Consider the following 16,489-nt stretch of genomic DNA (forward strand, 5'->3'; position numbering starts at 1 on the left):
CCCTCGCCGGCCGTGGGCGCCGAGACGCCGGAGCCCGGCCCGGCCCGCCCCGCCGGGCGCCCGGTCGCCCCACGCCTGGCGCGGCCCCCTGGCCCAGGCCCTGACGGCTTTGAAAGGCCACCCTTTTTCCTTTTGCGAGCACCTTCGGAATCGTTTCCATCTTTTTTCCTTTCCACTCCGGAGGCTGACGTGGAAGGATCGCCTGAGCCTAGGACTAATTGCAGAGGCGTTCTGTGTTGGCGTGCTGTTGGCAGTGGCGCCGTAGCCGGTATCCCAGCCCTGAAATGTTTACTATTAATATTCTTTGAGTCGGGGTCTCACTCCCTCGCCCAGGCTGGAGTGCAGCGGCCATCACGACACACTGCAGCTTCGGCCTCCTGGCCTCAGGCGACCCTTCTGGCTCAGCCTCCCGAGGAGCTGGGACTGCTGGGTCCAGCTTGCCCGGCCCTTGCAATGTATTCTGTTAGGGCACACTCCCAGCGGGGCCTCCAGACTGTGAGGTCAGGCCTGCGGGGTGTCGGTGTCTGCGATCCAGTGCCCCGAGAAGGGTGCAGAGAATTGCACAGAAGTTAGATTGGAAAGTATGGTTTATTTTTAAAGTAAATCAGGGAGAGAGGAGATTCATCTCCCCAAGGGAGGGCAGGGGGCCCAATCTTAGGAACCATGGCGGTGGCCGTAGCTCAAAGAGCACATGGCCACACCAGAGTCTAGTGCTGCTCATAGCCCTTTGAGTCCCTCCTTTTGATGGGGGAAGGTCGTTAAGGTGGTTGGGTGGTGGTCTGCCCCATGTCAAGACGAAGGGGCAGGTAAGCACAGGTACTGGCGTCGGGATGGACAGCAGATGGGTGTGCTGGTCGCACGGCTGCTGCCATGGTGGTGGGGTCTGTGTCATGCAGGTGGCCAAGGGCTAGTTAGGCTAACTTGGGTCTTATGGTTGGAGGCAAATACTTGAAATAGAAAAGCTAATTAGCACAAAACAAGCTGGGGAGAGGGCTGTAAAACAATGATCAATAGCTGCCACTGAGAAACCGGCTCTGTCCTTGGCTGGTGATTAGAAGGTGAGTTAAGTGAATTGCTAGAAAAGCATGAGATTTAGGCAATGTTAAAATGACTGTTCATTGGGTATATTAAATCCATGTTATAAGCTTTCATGTTTTAACGTTTTTTTAAATCTCCATTAATTTTAAACCCTGACACGTGTTTTAGAATTGACTTTTCTCCCTTTATCTACTAGACAGCCCCTTGCTTCCTGTGCTTATCTGAATGCATGCTTGCTTAAAAATCCCAGGGGCTAATCTTAAAACTGCCTGACTGCAGATTGTCCTGCTTGGGGGAAGTCACCAGAGGGTTGATCCATTACCTGACTGCATCTGCCAAGACACCCACCAGACTCTGGGGAAGGTCACCACCTAAATAAGCCATCAAAACACACCTTGTGGCCATGTCCATGTATTTCCCCATAAAAGTTCCCCCTTTCAAACCCTGGCACTCAGCCTAAAATAATCTGAAATGGTCTGTTTGAAGCATGAGCCTGGCCATTTCCCCATCTGCTGACTTTGGGAATCAAGTCACCTTCCTTTCGTTACTTTTCCGGCTTGTTTAATTTGGTTTACAAGCCAAGGGCTGCAGCATTTTCAAAACAAAATTGCTTATTTTTTCAAATATATCCAGTAGAATCTAAATCCCTGACAATTTGCTACTATCATCCACTTTAAACAGAAATTTTACATCTTTTCCGGGGTTTTTTCCTTGAACTTATATTTTTATGTTTCTCATGGATTTTTATTATAATCTAAAATATTTTTATTCTATGTACCTTGTCAAATTTTATCCTACTACAAAATAGTTTAATGTTTTCAGATTTATTGTTTATCCTAACATACATCCCCTTAAGGAAATTAGAAGTTTATGATTTCTTCCCTCATTCTTATGTGTTACATACTTTTGGCTCATTAGCAAAATTTTATACATTTATTGCAAAATGTTACTATCAGTTGTTAAACACTGAAATGCTTTGTAAACGCAACCTTTGATGAGATGGATTTTGTTTGACTCTCAAATTATTCCTATTGCTTGGATGAGTTTTACTTATTGCTGAGGTGAGCTGACGTGTCAGTGTTTGACTCTGTTCATCCTTACGGACGCAGGTGCACAGGCACCCGGTTCACACGAGTAAGCAGAGGGAAGAAGGAGCTTCGTTGCCACTGGGAGCCCCTGACCACATCCGGGTTCCGGCCAGAACTCCACGTACCTCGAAGGGTCTAGGTGGGGAAAAGTGCAGTGACCCCCACAAGCACCAGAGCTCTGGCCCTTCTCTGGGCTGTAGTTTGGATGCCAGCCAAGGCCAGTTGAGGAGGGGGCGTGGATTCCCCTGGAGCTGCCCCCTCAGGGCGGTGGTGCACTGCTGAGTGCTTGAGACCAGGCCTGTGCTGCAGGATCTGAATGTTCAGTCACACGTGACTTAAATAGCCTCGTGTGGCTAACATCCGCCGCAGTGGACAGCACAGCCCTGGTGGAGCTGCAGGCAGGCCTCAGCAGTTCCCTGAAGAATTCACGCCCAGGTTCGAAAGCTGGGTGCTATGCGGGCCTGATTCCCATGCCCGGAAGACGATTTTACCTCCAGACAGCGAGAGAGAAAAGTACTTATGTTCAAGTTGGCACACTGCTCAAAGCAAGGTGGTGTATGTACAGGAGGGACCTTTGGGAAGCCCACATAAGCCATTTTTATTCAGATTATTTTATTTTATTGTAGATTATTTTTACTTTAGATGGAGGCTTTTTTCTTACTTGAGCCTCACTAGGGCAGGCAGCCTTCTTTTGGCCTCATGTCTGCTCTCTCTCTTTACCTTTTCCTGCACCTTTCTCCTAGGGATGGCTACTTATCAGGGCCAAGTGTCCAGTATGGCAGCCATCTTCACATGGGCTGTTACACACCCAACATGTGGTTAGCCAAACTGAGGTGCGCTGTGAATGTAAAACTTGTGTTGCGTTTCTAAGGTTTAGTAGAAAGAGAGTGTCGGTTGTAATATTCTTATGCTGAAATGACATTTTTGGCTCTATCAGGTTAGTCACATGTGTGGAAATGAGTCTTTCCTGTTTATTTTCACTTTAAATGCATTTACTCAAATCGGAAGTCACATGCACAGCTCACTTTTTGTTTCTGCCGGACGGGCTGCTGTGGACGGCAGGTGGGGCATGCGGACTGTCCTGGCTTGCTCCTGCTGGAGGCTGTCAGCCTCCCTCTGGAGTGGCTCAAGCACCGACCGGTTAATGTTGAGCTGTGCTCAGAGGGGCTGACTTCAACTCCATGTTAGCCACTGAATGTGGTCATGAAGTGAGTTTAAAATGAGAGCCCCCTCCCACTATAGCATAGTATCAGCTTGTGTTAAATGTTAAAGCTGGAAAAGAAAAAAATTAGAAAAAGAATTCACTTACAACCCTGTTCTTTAGTGACAACCAGTGCTAGCGTTTTACCAAACTTTATTTCTGTTGCCTATTCGTGAGTTTTTTAGGTGGTTTAAATCATACTCTATCTAGAATTTTTATATAGCACTTTCACAAATAATAGTCTACCTTAGCATTTTCCATGTTGTTAGTCTTTGTGATATCCAGTTGAACTACAGATTGTTTAACTATTATCTCATTGTTAATCTTGAAGTTCTTTCCAATTAAGTCTTTTAAAAAATAGACCAAAGCTTGTATAAATAGTAGTGTGCACACAGCTTTTATTATATTTTCCCTGGAATAATTGACAAGAAGAGTAATTACTGGATCAACAGACAAAGAAAGCATTTTTTAAAGTCTTAAAATGAGAACAACAAGGAATTAGAGGCACTAATACATGTGATGGGCAAACATTGGAGACAATCAGAGTAAAGAAGTAGGCAAGGATTTGCCCAGTCTACCATTATCTCTCACAGCAGCTGAGTAAGAAAAAAAGAAATCGGAATGTAAACACTGGAAAACCAGAGTACAATTGTCCCATTTGTAGATAAGAAAATTTCATTTTTTGAAAGCTCACAAGAATTAAATAAAAAATAGAATAAATAATTCCATAAGGTGTGTGGTTTCAAAATTAACATACAGAAATTCATAGTTTCCTTATGTACAAGCTACAGTTAGAATAATGGAAGGAAAGACTATATTTACAACAGAAACAAACACGCAAAAGACTGTATTCCCAGGAATTAACAAGACACGTGCAAGACCTATATGAACAAAACTTGCAATGCTCCTGGGGACATGAAAGATGAACTCAACTTAGAGAAAGATCTGGGATGTTTCATATGAATGGAAACATTTGATATCAGAAGTCATTTCTGTCTAGTCCAGCTGTCAGGATCCTAATAAAAGTTAGCAATTGGATTTTCCTTAGCAACCCACAACTGATTCTAAAGTTCATGTGGAAAAATGAACAAGCTCCTGTTTCTGTTTCTAGCTTCAAAATATTTGTTTAAAAAAAAAAAGAATGATGAGGACACGATTAAAGCATACTAATAATTAAACTGGTGTAATTCTGAGACACAAATATAGAGTCTAGAAATGTACCTTAATAGTCATGGATATTTATATATCTGGTAAGGCTAGCATTTCATGCCAGTGGAGGGAAAAATGGTGTAGGGACAGCTGGGAATCATTGGAAAAAACTACAATTGGGTTCAAACCGCAGTCTTTACATGACAGCCTGACTGGTTTTTATGCCTGCTGCCCCGAAAAGTCAAGTCTAAGACAGCAGCTGTCACCGTAGAGAAAGTTTTAGTCACAAGTTGCTGGGCAGGGAGGATGGGATTCATTTCTCAAATTGCCCCTCTGCGAACTCTGGGGCTACAGTTTCTACGGGTAATTTGGGAACTGGGACTGCTGTTTGGTAGGGGGTGAAATCAGAGGTGTCCTGTTGAGGTTGTCTCCGTGTTCCTGGTCATTTTTCTGGGTGGGAGTCATGGGTCCAGTTGGTGGCAGAGGGTCTACCAGAAAGCCGTTCATCTGCCCTTGTAGATACCATCAAGGAGGCTGGCAAGACCTGCAGGCCTTTGTTCTTCAAGAGAGAAACGCCTGTAATCATGCAGGCACCCCGGAGACTTAGGCTATGCAGGGACGGAGCGAAGGCCAAAGCGGAGCTTGTAATTTAGCAACGCCTGCACCCTCACAGAATTCAGGCTGCATCACACGTCTAACCTTGTGGCCTTTTATTAATTTTATACAGGGAGTTTCACTGACACCAGGTTAAAATCCAGATGTATCAAAGACTTGCATAGTAAAATGTACACACACTAATCGTCACCATGCTGCTAAGTTTTACAAAGAAACACCCACAGGAGATTTTTTTTGGTCATATTGGAATGGGCAAGGTTTTTTTTCCTTTATTTTTTGCTATAAAACAAAATCCGGAAACCACAAAGTAAAGAGTGATCAGGTACATAATAGAATACTTTTGTGTGGCAAAACTACCATAAGAAAAGTAAAAATTCAAATTGGCATTCTATATCACAAAGGACAAATTTCCCTGATATACAGAGATTCTCCAACACTGATAAGAAAGACAACTCAATAGAAAAAAAATGGGTTTACAGAAAAGTATATACAAAGGACTCATTATTTTAAAAAATGCAAGCCCAAGCTACACAGAGATACTATTTTTATCTTATTAAAAGGACAGGCCAGGCATGGTGGCTCAAACCTGTAATCCCAACAATTTGGAAGTCCGAGGTTTGAGCCATGGGTTCGAGGCCAGTCTGGGCAACTTGGTGAGACCTCATCTCTACAATAAATCAAAAAATTAACTGGGGGTGGTAGCGCACACCTGCAGTTCTGGCTACTTGGAAGGCTGGGGCGGAAGGATTGCCTGAGCCCAGCAGGTCGACAGTAGAGTGACCGTGAGTATGCGGCTGCACTTCAGCCTGGGAGACAGACAGACGCCAACTCAAAACAAGGACAAAGGTCCTACATTTGATCACATGATGTGGTGGTGACAACATAGCGAGAAAGCACTCTTCTGCCCCACTGATGGGAGTGTAGACTGACCCCATGCCAAGGAGGGCACTGGGCAGTGTGGGTGGACATGCACCTATCTTTGGTCACAGCAATTCTGTGCTAGAAATCCACCCTGCTGGTGCAGTCACAACTTATGAAATGCCGTATGAGAACGTTACTCACTTCAGCACGAACAGACTGGAGAAAATCTACAAGTCCACACTAGGGATGTGATTAAGTACATGCTTGTACATTCACATGTAGTAGTTTGCTCAGGCTGTGGTAGCAGAGTGCCACAAACTGGGTGGCTTCACAGAAGTTCGGCCTCACACTTCTGGAGGCTGGAAGGCTGATCCCAAGAGGTCAGCGACGCTGGCTCCTTCTGAAGCTGTGACCGAGAATCTGCCCCGCGCTTCTGGCCTGGCTTCCGGTGGTTGGCTGGCGATCCTTGGCGCCCTTGGCTGTGGGTCTATCACCCCGATCTCTGCTTCATCTTCACACAGCGATCTCCCCGAAAGTGTGCCTGTGTGCAAATTTCCCCCCTTTATAAGTCATATTGGATTAGGGTTCCAACTGTCTCCAGCATGACCCAACTTAACTGCGCCTGCAGTGACCCTATTTCCAAATAAGGTCACATTCTGAGGTGTTGAGGGCTGGGACTTCGGCACATACCTTTGGTTTGGAGGGGGGACACAGTTTAGCCCATGAAATCATTCAACAGATGACTTTCAGCCTTAAAGAAGAAAGAGGGGGGCCTTTGCAAAGTGATACGGGCAAATTTCTGAGATGTATATTATGTTAAAAAATTAGTATACCAAGGTATAAGATGCCCTAATTTATGTAAGGAAGGGCAAGAAGAACATGACATGTTTGTGTCTGTTCCTACAAATGTCTCTTGAGAGTTTGCACCAGAAGCCACTAACCTTGGCTGACTGGGGAGGCCCCCAGTTTGCCAGGAAACATGAGTGGGAAGGGGAATTTTCATTGCACATCCTTTTGATACTTGCATTTTGAACCATGAGAATATACGAGTTATTCAAAAGTTAAATTTAAACCTAGTAAAACCTAAATTGAATTAGATTGCTAAACTACTCCCAAGAAGGATTATATCAATTTTGAGTCTTCCAACCACAGGTACAAAGGCTTTTCACACTCACCTCCTCAAAACTGGGTTTTAGTAGGATTGTTTTTCTCCAACTTTACTGGGATAAAATGGTGTCTGGTTGTTTCATGTGCTTACCCATCCATGGTGGGTGTTATTCAATTCAGTGATCTCCTCCAGGAAATGCCTGTCCTGTCTTTCGATCAGGACCCTTCTTGACATCTTTTGCAGCCCTTTTGTCCATTGTGTTAAAGAAATTCACCTTGTGAATTTGCCACAATGTTGCTATTCTCTTTCCTGCTTGCTTTTGGCATCTGCAGGGTTCCCTTTCACACATGGAAGCTTTATACAATTGTGTAAAGTCTCTTGGCAGGTGGCTCTGTTGAGCTGAATAAAAGATGAGACATGTTTGCAGGGAGTTGTCCTGCTCCATCCATCGCTAGACATCCGGGCCGTCCATCACCAGACAACTGCCCTGTCCATCACCAGAAATCCTTCCCCATTCATACCCAGACACCTTGCCCCATCACTGAAGGCCCTTCCCCGCCCATCACCAGAAACCCTGTCCATCCACCACTAGAGACCCTTCCCCGTTCATACCCAGAAACCCGGCCCCGTCCATCACCAGACACCCGGCCCCATCCACCACCAGAGACCCTGCCCCGTCCATCACAGAAGGCTCCGCCCACCTCAAAAGACCCTCCCTTACAAGACACCTAATGCACTGTCTTTGCTGGCACCCCAGAACCCTACTCATCTCATTTTCCCCTGAACTGGTTCGTGACCCTTTTCTCTTAATGTTGAATGTGGCTTTGCTGGCTGTGGAGTTTCTGTCTCATCTGTAACGTTTACGTATCAGTTATGTATGCTCTTATGTATGATTTACAATATTGACTGATTTGTGGTGTAGATTAAGCCTGTGTGTCTGGGGCTCTGGGTACCGAATAGATAAATAGAACTAAAGAAAATGCCTCCTTGGGAGCTCCACGTAGCTCATGACTTTGATGATTAAGAGAATATCAGGAAAACCTGACGCTGTGAAAAGATACAAGTGTGTGGCATCCTCGGAGTCCTCGTTACCTCTAGCCTTGTGCTGCTCAGACAGTAAGCAAAATATCCCAGGACACACAGCTGGGCAGTCTTGCAGCTCAGATCTCATAATGCCACATAATAAGCACTGTTAAGCGTTAACCGTTGTTGCTGTGGCCACACTCCTGCAGGTATCAGGTCTTCCTGAGGGGAGTGGATCGCCTTTCTCACTCTCCCCGGGAAGAGAGAAATCTTGAGACCTGAGGACTTGAAAGGGCAGCTTTATTTGGGTCAGCGGTTGACCCAGTCCTCTCCCTGAATCTGGCTCTCTTGGAGTCCAGAGAGGCCCTCAGGGAGCAGGTCAGGAACCAGCAGGGGGTGCCCTGCCGTGGGACCCCACAGAATTAGTGGGTGTCAAAGGTAGCCAGTGGTAGGGTTTCTGAAACATGATGGCCTGGTCTTGGCTGGGCTCGGGACAATTACAGGAAAGGGTCGGGCCCATATCTGGGCCTGCAGGGTGGGCACCAGGGTTCCTAAAACTTTTCAGCAACTTGGATGGATTTAGAGTCTATAATACTCAGTGATCTGTCACAGAAAAAAAGAACTGAGTTCCACATGTTCTCACTCCTAAGCAGACTCTGAACAATTATCATAATACTACTAGAAAGGGGTTGGCAGTTGCTGGAAATTGCCAGGGGGGAGGCACACTTCATCCATAAGGGTACCTGATCTCAAACCAGGTAAAGTGGGAACCAAAGTGAGGCTCAAACTTTACCTGTACAATGACCATTTGTATACCAAACCCTGAATTGTACCCCACTTCTTTAAGATAAAAATTAAAACAACAACAACTAAAAAACATTCTAAGTAATGTAATCTGTCTGCACAAAGCACTCTAGCTAAACCGAACTGGAGGAGACAGCCACGTAGACAGCCCACAGCCTGGACTGGCCCTGGAGAAAGCATGGATGCTGGAAAGGGACTATGGTTTAGTCGGGGTAAGTTATACTAGGCTGCAGTAACCAATACACCTTGGGTCCCAGTGGCGGAAGCCAAGAAGGTTGGTTTGTTGCCCGGGCAAACGTCAGTAAAAGCCTGGCCTCTTCTGACTTGCCGCCATAGTCTCTGGATGTGTGGCCTTCAGCGTTGTCGCTGGAGAGGAGGAAAAGCCTGGAAGATCCCGTGCGATGTTGTCAATGGCTAGGCCTGGAAGTGCCTGATGCCACTTACGGCCACACCTCTTGGCCGGAGCCTGGTCACAAGGCTCCCTTCTCAGTCAGAGGGGCCCAAGGATGCTTGGGGAACACTGATCATCTCGCCGGTCAAGGAACTTCAAAACGGGGGAAGGAGGCTCTGTGGACACACTCGACCCTGGCCCCCCAGCGGGCATCGTCCACTGGTGTGGCCGGTGTGGCTTTGTGGGCTGGTGAATCCCTCCTTCACGTGTCGCTGGAGTCTCTCCGTGAAGCTTAGAGGCCCTTTGTCCTCTGAGCCCGGCCTTGCCCGCCTTGCTTCCCCCTCCCTCCCCTCTCTTCTCTTCCCTCCCTTTGCCTTTTCCCCTCCCTTCCTTGCTTCCTTCTTTCCTTTCTTTGCTGTGGTTTCTCCTTCTATCGTGTTGGGTAGAGTTTGACGACATGATCACAGCTCACCACAGCCTCAGCCTCCTGTGTTGAGGTGATCCTTCCACTTCAGCCTCCTAAGAAACCGGGACTACAGGTATGCACCACTATGCCTGGCTCATCTTCTGACTTTTTGCAGAGATGAAGTATTGCCAGGTTGCCCAGGCTGGTCTTGAACTCCTGGGCTTGAGCAATTCTCCCTCCTCAGCCCCTCAAAGTGTGGAGGCTACATGCATGAGCCATCATGTTTGCACAGTTTTCTTCTCATTAAAAAAAAATAAACTTTTCCCTTTATTTTTGAATTAATTATCTATTGTGGTATAACAAATTACCCTCAAACCTTGAAATAACACACATTTATTACCCATCTCTTTGGGTCAGGAATTTGAAAGCATTTGTTAACTGTGTGGTTCAACTCCAGCTCTCTGGTGAGACTGTAGCCAAGGTGTCAACCGGGGCTGCGGTCATTTGAAGAAATGCCCCAGCCAGAGTTGGAAGCCTTGCTTCCAAATTGCTCCCTCCCTTGGCTGCTGGCAAGCATGTGGGAGAGGCATCAGGTGCAGGTCTGCAGGTCTTGTTCTGGTGACTCTCTTGAGTTCCCGTCTGCCTGGGTGCTGCCTGGCCTCCTTTCAGCCCCGGTCGGGCGACGAAGTAACTGCCTGGGAGCAACCTGTGGGCGAGAGAGCTTCGCGGATGAGCTTCATGCCTGGTTTGTGGCCAGTAATGCAAGGCTAAATCGGGATTTCCGTTTGTGGCTGGAGGTGGATACGTTGTCTGCCCCTCCGGTGGCGATGGGCGATTCCCTCCTTCTTCTTCCCAGCTAACGGTCCCAAAATTATCGGGGGCAGCAAGATGCCCAGACCACTCAGAACTGATGTAAGACCACCAAGCACAACTCCCATTCTCCTTCTCCAGATACTCAATTTCTCAGACCCTTGAAGCCAAAGGAGGCCAGGTCACCAATTAAGGCCACTGAAATGTATGACAGCTCTGCTGTGAGGTTTGTGGAAGATTTTAAGTTTGAAAAGAAAACCAGCACAGAAGAGAGCCAGCTGGTCCTGCGTCTTCCCTCTTCCTGTCTTCTAGTAACTGAGAAGCAACACACAGGAGGACCCGAAGGCGACGGGTTTGTGAGGGCACAGTAGGAATATAGGGTACGATGGCCAATTTTGTGTCCACCTGATGGGCCACAGGGTGCTGTGCTATTTGGGAAAATGTTCTTCTGGGTGTTTCTGTGAGGGTGTTTTGAGCCAGCGTAACATTTATTATAAATAGGTGGGTTAAGTAAAGCAGATTGCCACCCCTAATGTGGGTGGGCCTCACCTGGCCTGAATAGGACAAAAAGGCTGATCACCACCACTCCCCACCATGCTCCACCAAGTGAGAGAGAATTCTTCCAGCCTGACAGCCTTCAGAATAGGACATCAGCTTCTTCCCCTGCCATGAGACTGGAACTAAACCATCAGCTCTCTTGGGTCTCCAGCTCACTGACTCACTCTGCAGATCTTGGAACCCGATGCCCTTTATAATCACCTGAGGCAAATACACACACACACACACACACACACACACACACATACATGCCTCTCTCTCAGTCTGTCACTGTATCCAATTGCTTCTGTTTCTCTGGAGAATCCTGACTGACACATGGAGTCAGGCTGGGTCTCCACAGACCCCACGGGTCTGCTGCACCAGCCCTGACCTGCCTATCTTCCTGCTGTTGACACAAGACAAAATGAAATGTCTGTATTGTTCAAGGCACTTAGCCAGGCTTTCTGTTACCCCCAGTCAAAGGCATTCCTTTTTTTTGTTTTTGTTCTTTTTGACTCCACACTGATTTAGTCCAGGCTCCAGCCTCGCCCCTCGACAGACGCGGCGTGCTTCTCATAGGCCTCTTCGCTGAAGGGGCTTCTCATAGCCCGTCTGACTCTGAAGGGCTCCAGAGTGTCATCATGACCAACCAGCCACCCTCATCACAGGATTTGTTGACAAGTCCTGGATTTTCTGCAGGCACTGCATTAATGCCAGTCACTTCTCCTGACGAAGGGAAACAGAGTTCACCAGCAGCTTTCACGTTCCAAAGCACCATACTCATCTTGTTTGTTCAATTTTGTTCCAACTTCAGGCAGCCTGCTGTAAACAACGTCTCCCAAAGCTTCCTGTGCAAAATTGCTGATTTCCACTGCTCCAATTCCATTTTCTGTTGCTATCCACTCATGTTTCTCTGAATTTACACACCGAGAGCAGGGCAGGTGCCCTGTGCAGCATCTGGATGGCTCCCGTCCCTGGCCCCCAGGGCCTTGGTGGGCAGGGTGAGGCGGGCCCAAGGCTGCATGCAGGTTGCAGACCACCACCCACATGCTTCATGCTACTCACAGCCCAAAAGCTTTTTTTTTTTTTTTTTTTGGAGTAGGCGTCTCACTCTGTCGCCCAGGCTGGATGGAGTGCAGCAGCACACTCCTGGCCACCACAGCCCTGACCTGCAGGGCTTGGGTGATTCTTCCACCTCTGCCTTCCAAGTCGTTGGAACTACAGGCATGCACCACCACGCCCGGCTAATTTTTGACTTATTGTAGAGATGAGGTCTTGCCAAGTTGCCCAGGCAGTCTTGAATCCCTGGGCTCAGGCAATCCTTCCACCTCGACCTCTCAAAGTGCTGGGATGACAGGCTTGAGCCACCACATCTCCCCATTTCCTCCCTGCCCCCAACCATAAGAACCACTATTTCATTCTGTTTCTGTGTTTCCAAGTTGTTCTTTCTTTTTTTAATATTCCACATTTAAGTGATATCATGCAATGTTTGTCTTTCTGTGCTTGGATTATTTCACTTAGCATAATGATCTCCAGATCCACCCATGTAATAGCAAGTGACAAGATCTTTTTTAAGGCTAATAATATGTCATTGTCTGTATAAACCACATTTTCTCTATTCATTTATTGTGGATGAGCATTTAGGTTGTTTTCATATCTTGGCTATTGTGGATAATGCTGCAGTGAACATGAGAGTGTAGATATTTTTGCAAGGAGGTGATCTCATCTCCTTTATGTATGTATCCAGAAGAGGGATTGCTGGGCCATATGGTAGCTCTATTTTAAAATTATTTAGGAACCTCTATAATATTTTTTATAATGAGTATACCAATCTATATTCCCATCCACAATGTACAAGAGTTCCCTGTTCTCCACACCTTGCCAACTTTTTCTTTCTTTTCTTTCTTTCTTCTTCCTTCCTTCTTTTTTTAACATTTTCATTTTTTGACAATGGCTATCCTCACGTATATGGAAATAATATTTTCTAGTGGTTTTAATTGGCGTTTGCCTTATAATTAGTGATGTTGGTTATCTTTCCATGTACCTGTTGGCATTTTTAGGTCTTCTTTGAAGAAATTTCTGTTGGGGTCCTTTGCCAATTTTTAAATTGCATTATACAGTTTTCTACTGTAGAGTTGTATGTGCTCTTTATATGTTTTATCCCTTATCTGATATGTGACTGTAACTGTTTTTTTCCAAGGTTGTCTTTTCACTTTGTCGATTGTTTTCTTTACTTTGCCGCAAAGAAACTTTTTAGTTTGCAATAGTCCCATTTACTTATTTTTGTTGTAGTACCTGAGCTTTAAACACATTAAATAATTTCCAAGAAATTATTGCTAAGGCAAATGTTGAGAAGCTTTCCTCCATGTTCTCTTCTAGAAATTGTATGGGTGTCTGATCTTACACTTAGGGTTTTTTGTTGTTTTTTAAATCCATTTTGGGCTTATCTTTGCACATTGTGTAATATAAGATTTCAGTTTTATTCTTTTGCATGTGGAAATCCAGTTTTTCTTGCATGATTTATTGAAGAGACTATCTGTTCCTCATTGTGTCCTCTTGGTGTCATTGTAAAAAATTAGTTGACCATATATGTTTGGATTTATTTGGGGGCTATCTATTCTGCTCCATTGGTTTATGTGTCTGTTTTTATACCAGTATCATATTGTTTTAATTACTGTAACTTTGTAGTACAATTTTAAATCAGAAAAGTTGTTGCCTTTAATTTTGTTTTTCTCAGTATTGCTTTGGTTATTTGGAATTTTTGTGGCGCTACAGAAATTTTATTTTTATTTATTTTGAGTTGGAGTCTCACTCTGTCACCCAGGCTGGAGTGCAATGGCACACTCATGGCCACCCCAGTGTCGACCCACTGGGCTCTGGCAATCCTTCCACCTCAGTCTTCCAAGTACCCAGAGCTACAAACACATGCTACCAGGCCCAGCTAATTTTTTATTTTATTGTAGAGACGAGGTCTCACCAAGTTTCCTGGGCTGGTCTCGAACCTGTGGGCTCAGGCAATCCACTCACCTCAGCCTCCCAAAGTGCTGGGATTACAGGCTGAGCCACCGAGCCTGGCCAGAAATTTTAGGATTCTTTTTTCTACTTCTGTAAACAATACCAATGGAATTTTGATTGAGATTGCATTAAATTTGTATGTTGCATTGGGCAGTATGCACATTTTAACAATATTAGTTCTTCCCATTCATTAACATGGAATATCCATTTGTTTGTGTCTTCTTCCATTTTCTTCATCAATGTTTTATAGTTTTCCAAAGACAAATCTTTCTCCACTTCCTTGGTTAAATTTAATCCTAAGCAGTTTTAAATGTTATAATAAATGGAATTTTTTCTTGATTTCTTTTTCAGCTAAGTTATTTGTGTATACAAATGCTTTTTTTATATGTCGATTTTGTGTCCTGGAGCTTTACTTCATTTATTAGCTTGAACAGTTTTTTTTTTTTTTTCCTGATGAAAACTGGTGTTTTCTACACATGGGGTCATGTCATCTGTAAATAGAGATAATTTTACATCTTCCATTTTTCTTTTTTCTTTTTTTTTTTGAGTCGGAGTCTCATTCTGTCACCCAGACTGGAGTGCAGTGGCTGCTCGTGGCCACCGCAGCCTCGACCTGCTGAACTCCGGCGATCCTTCTGACTCAGCCTTCTAGTAGCTGGAACTACAGGCATGCACTACCACACCCAGCTAATTTTTGATTTATCGTAGAGATGAGGTCTCGCCAAGTTGCTCAGGCGGGTCACAAACCCGCGGGCTCAGGCAATCCACTCACCTCGGCCTCCCAAGGCACGGGGTTACAGGCTGAGCCGCTGAACCCGGCACATCTTCCATTTTTATTTGGATGTCTTTTATTTCTTTTTCTTGTCTAATTGGTCTTTCTAGGACTTCCAGTGCTATGTTGAATAGAAGTAGTGAGAGTGGTCATCCCTGTCTTGTTCTGGGTCTTTAAAGGAAAAGCTTTCAGTTGTACCCCATTGATTACAATGTTCGGTGGTAACATTGTAATGTTAGTGAGTTTTTAAAAAAAATAAGTAACATGTATTATGTTAAAGAATTCTATTTCTACATGTAAACTGTTAAGAGGTTTTTTTGTTGTTGTTGTTGTTTTGAGTTGGAGTCTCACTCAGTCACCCAGACTGGAGTGCAGTGGCCGGGCCGCTCCCGGTCACTGCAGCCTCGCCTGCTGGGCTCCAGCGATCCTTCCGCCTCAGCTTTCCGAGTAGCCGGAATTACAGACATGCGCTACCACGCCTGGCTGATTTTTTGATTTATTGTAGAGATGAAGTCTCGCTGCCCAGGTGGATCTCGAACCCGCGGGCTCAGGCAATCCACTCACCTCAGTCTCCCAAAGGCGCGGGATTACAGGCTGAGCCACCGAGCCCGGCTGTTAAGAGGTTTTATCAAGAAAAGATGCTAAACTTTGTCAAATGTTTGTTCTGGGTCAGTTGAGATTATCGTATGGTTTTTAGCTTTCATGTTGTTAACATGATGTATCACATTAATTGATCGGAATATGTTAAACCGATCTTTCATGCCAGGGATAAATCCAATTTGGTCATGATGTATAATCTTTTTTATTCATTTTTTTTTTTTCAAGTCGGAGTCTCTCTCTGTCACCCAGGCTGGAGTGTAATGGCACACCCATGGCTATGACAGCCTCGACCTGTTGGGCTCAGGCATCCTTCTGCCTCAGCCTTCCAAGTAGCTGGAGCTACAGGTGTGTGCTACCACACTCGGCTAAGTTTTTAATTTATCATGGAGACAAGGTTTTGCTGAGTTGCCCAGGCTGTGTTTAAAAAAAAAAAATCCATTCAGTAACTCTATGTCTTTTGATTGGAGAGTCTAATTTATTTACTTTCAAGGTAATTATTGGTAGTTAAGCATTATTCTTAGGCCGGGAACAGTGGCTCCCATCTATAATCCCAGTATTTTGTGAGGCGGAGGTGAGAGGATTGCCTGAGCCCGCAGATTGGAGACCAGCCTGGGCAACTTGGCGAGACCTCATCTCTACAATACATTAAAAAATTAGCTGGGCATGGGGGCGCACGCTTGTAGTTCCAGCTACTTGGAAGGCTGAGGTGGAAGGATCGCCTGAGCCCAGCAGGTCAAGCCTGCGGTGGCCAGGAGTGTGCCACTGCACTCCGCCTTGGGCGACAGAGCAACAGAGCGAGACTCCGACTCAAAAAAAAAAAAAAAAAAAAGGATTATTCTTCTGGTTACTTTGTAGCTCCTTTGTTCCTTTCTTCCTGTTGTTTACGGTTCTGGCTTAGCGATTTCCTGTAGTGCTAAGCTTTGATTCCTTTCCCTTTCTATCTGCTGTAATTCATTGCTTTGTGGCTACTACTGGTCTTACACAAAAACTCTTAATTATAGACCATTTTAAGCGTAAAGCAACTCATCACTGGCTGCTTGTAGCTACTCTAGACTTTTACCTTCCCCGCAA

This window comes from Carlito syrichta, unplaced genomic scaffold, assembly GCF_000164805.1.
Source record: "Carlito syrichta isolate Samal-C Ts95f unplaced genomic scaffold, Tarsius_syrichta-2.0.1 Scaffold305274, whole genome shotgun sequence".
Taxonomy (NCBI): Eukaryota; Metazoa; Chordata; class Mammalia; order Primates; family Tarsiidae; genus Carlito; species Carlito syrichta.